The sequence below is a fragment of the Myotis davidii genome, unplaced genomic scaffold (assembly GCF_000327345.1).
Source record: "Myotis davidii unplaced genomic scaffold, ASM32734v1 scaffold244, whole genome shotgun sequence".
Taxonomy (NCBI): domain Eukaryota; kingdom Metazoa; phylum Chordata; class Mammalia; order Chiroptera; family Vespertilionidae; genus Myotis; species Myotis davidii.
Window position 1 is genome coordinate 1,357,064 of NW_006294993.1, and position 2,846 is coordinate 1,359,909.

General features: G+C 61.3%; 1 protein-coding gene across 1 annotated transcript in view; it reads right to left on the minus strand.

Annotated features, from left to right (window-relative positions):
* Nucleotides 1-1,658, minus strand: part of RPS21 (ribosomal protein S21) — a 22,462-nt gene extending 20,804 nt beyond the window's left edge. Inside the window, exons 1-2 of the mRNA XM_006769543.2 lie at nt 1,651-1,658; nt 965-969 (exon numbers count right to left, since the gene is read on the minus strand). The gene's annotated coding sequence lies outside the window, so the exon portion shown is untranslated. The remainder of the gene's footprint in view (nt 1-964; nt 970-1,650) is intronic.
* Between the last annotated feature and the right edge of the window lie 1,188 nt (nt 1,659-2,846).

A 2,846-nucleotide genomic window follows, 5' to 3' on the forward strand; every position in this document is an offset into this window, starting at 1 on the left:
GTCGGGCAGAGAGCTGCCTCCCTCTGACGCCTCCATTCACCTGCATGCTCCGCACAGCAGAGATAGGCGGTCTCACGCTCACATTTCAAATGGGGAAACTGAGGCCTGAAAAGGTGCAGACACCTGTGGAAGCCTCACAGCCAGACTCTGACCTGGCCGGGGTGAGCAATGAAAACCAAGGCCACTGCGGGCCCTGGCACATCAGGTTGACGTCAAAGGGGCTGGATCCAGGGAAGGAACTTGAAGGGGGTTTCCAAAGCTGCCCCAGGGGGCCTGGCCAGCCCCCACTGCCCCTCCTCACTGCTCAGCTGAGATTCTGCCACTCCCATAGTGGACGCTCCTGGCTTCCTCTGAACCCCAGACCACTCCTCCCCAACCATGCTGCCTGGCCCCAGATGGCAGACCCTTGAGGAGGGCCAGTTGCATGGATGCCTGCAGGGAGGGGCCCTTCAGTGCCCCTCACAGTGGGTAAAGGAGCAGCCTGGGGCAGGGCTCAAAGCCCCCATCTTCTACCTTTCCTTAGTTGCGTGGTTTTCCTCCCAGAACCTTAGTCTCCTCGTCTGTAAAATGGGCACAGGGTGAGGGCCCCGTTTGCCGCGATTTGGAGACTGGGAAGCCATCTGTCACATAGTGACTGCTTGGCAACCAGTGGCAGCCCTGGTGTTAGGGGCCACAGAGCTGGCCTTGAACAAGGAGTGTCAGCCTGCTTGCCTAGTTGCCAAAGCTTTCCCCAAAAGCCTGTGGCCTCAGGGGTTAGACAGGGGTGGGCAAACTTTTTGACTCGAGGGCCACAATGGGTTCTTAAACTGGACCGGAAGGCCGGAACAAAAGCATGGATGGAGTGTTTGTATGAACTAATATAAATTCAAAGTAACATCATTACATAAAAGGGTACGGTCTTTTTTTTTTTTTTAGTTTTATTCATTTCAAACGGGTCGTAGTTTGCCCACGGCTGGGTTAGAACCTGCTCTGAGGCCGCTGGGGTGAGGAATGGTAGGAAGACTGGCGGCCAGATGGACATGAGCTGAACAGCCATGGGACCTTAGACAAGTCCCTGGACTGCCCAGCACCTCCACCCTCTCCTCTGGGGACAGTGGACCTGCTCAGTGCCCTGGTCTCTGATTGGGTTGGTGTGGTGCCAGGGAGATACAGCCCACCTTCTCTCCATCTTATGCCACATGGGGGAGGTCACAGAGGACATGGGGCCCAAGGCTGCAGGCTCGCAGCTCCGAGGGGCCCCCCTGGAGGAGACGGGACAGAAGCTGGCGGCGCCAAGGCAGGGTGTCCCACCTGGAGCCCTGCTGGCGAGGCGGTCCTGTGCGGGCAGCCCTTTCAGCATCAGGTGGGCATGGGGGGAATTCAGGACTGGCCCTAGGCCCGCAGGCAAGTCGGGGGCTAGGCTGCTGGTATGGTGACTCACTGGGAGGGGAAGTTCTTATCACCGCTCCCGGTTTCCGCACTCTGCTCCAGCAGGACCCTCTGCAGCCAAGGTGTGGCGGGAACTGCACCCCCTGCCACTGTGAGCCCGGCCAGGCACAGTGAGGACGACTGCGGACGCCTCTCCCGACTGGACTGTCTGCAGGGGCCGGGCCGAAGCCACACGGGCTCACAGGCTGGGAGGGTCTTGACCACAGGCAGCCTTCCCCGAACGCCACCACCCCAGCCACATGCCTTGCCCACCTCCTCCGTGAAACCTCCCCGCCAGTCAGGGCCCTGACAGCCTGTACCCTGTGCACAGTACTTCTGGCAACACCCTTGAATCCCTCCTCTGTTCACCCAAGAGCTCCCACAGGCCCGGGAGCCAGAGCTCCAGGCTCCAGCCTAGGTTCACCATTTGAGCCTGGCAGTACGGTCTGCCTGGCTCACACGCCCTTCTCTGGTGTCCTCCATGGTTCTGTCCTCAAGGTGGGGCCGCTCTGGTGGTGAGCTCAGGAACAGTTAAAAACAAGATGGGTGTCCCTCACCCCCAGCTCGCAGCCCCCGGGAGGCAGTAAACACAGAATCACTAATAACCAGACAGTTCCAGGTCTGGAGGGAGAATTTAAAAAGCAAGGTGATGTCTGGGGGGTGGGGGGGGCAGCACCCTGGGTGGTCTACTAGGTCTGGGTGGGGGCACTGTTACCGAGGTGACCTCTGAGCTGAGATGGAGGACGGGAGGTCAGGGTGCAAAGGCCCCAGGCAGGAGCAAGGTCTGAGATGGCAGGACTCAAAGCACCCAGCACCAGGATCCGGGAACCCAGCTGCTGCCTGTTGGTCTCGCCCTCCCAGGTGCATGGAAGGAGCCCGGGGCAGGCCCATCCAGGGGAGGCGGGTGCTGTGCACATGTGGGGCCTGGGAGTGGGGGTGGGGCATCCCACACTCCCACCTCCAGCTCCTCCAATGAGGCCTGGCCCCCTGGGAGGCTGAGAGGGGTGGTGGCTGCCTTTCCCAGACTCTGGCCTCAATCACTGCCAGGTCCCGAAGGGCCGCCTTTGTTGTATGTGGAGGGATGGCAGGTCTGGTTTCCTCTGGGGCGGGGAGGGGCAGAGGGAGGGTTAGGCTCCACTGGGCCAGTGGCCAGGGCCCAGCCCCGCCCCCACCCCAGGCTCTGGGCACCTGCTCCTCCGTGATAGGAACAGCAGGCCAGGACGCCGGGAGCCCTCTGTCCCCCCAGGGGACAAGCCCCTGGCAGGTGTCTGGACTGTGATGGAAGCAGCTGCCGGGCCTGGGGTGGGATCATTAATCCTGGGACAGCTGAGGCAGGTGCCAGCATGACCCCACTCTTCTGATGGGGACACTGAGGCTTAGCAGCTATCGTGACTTGGCCAGGTCCCAGCGCTCAGAAGCAGCAGAGCCAGAGGTCCAGG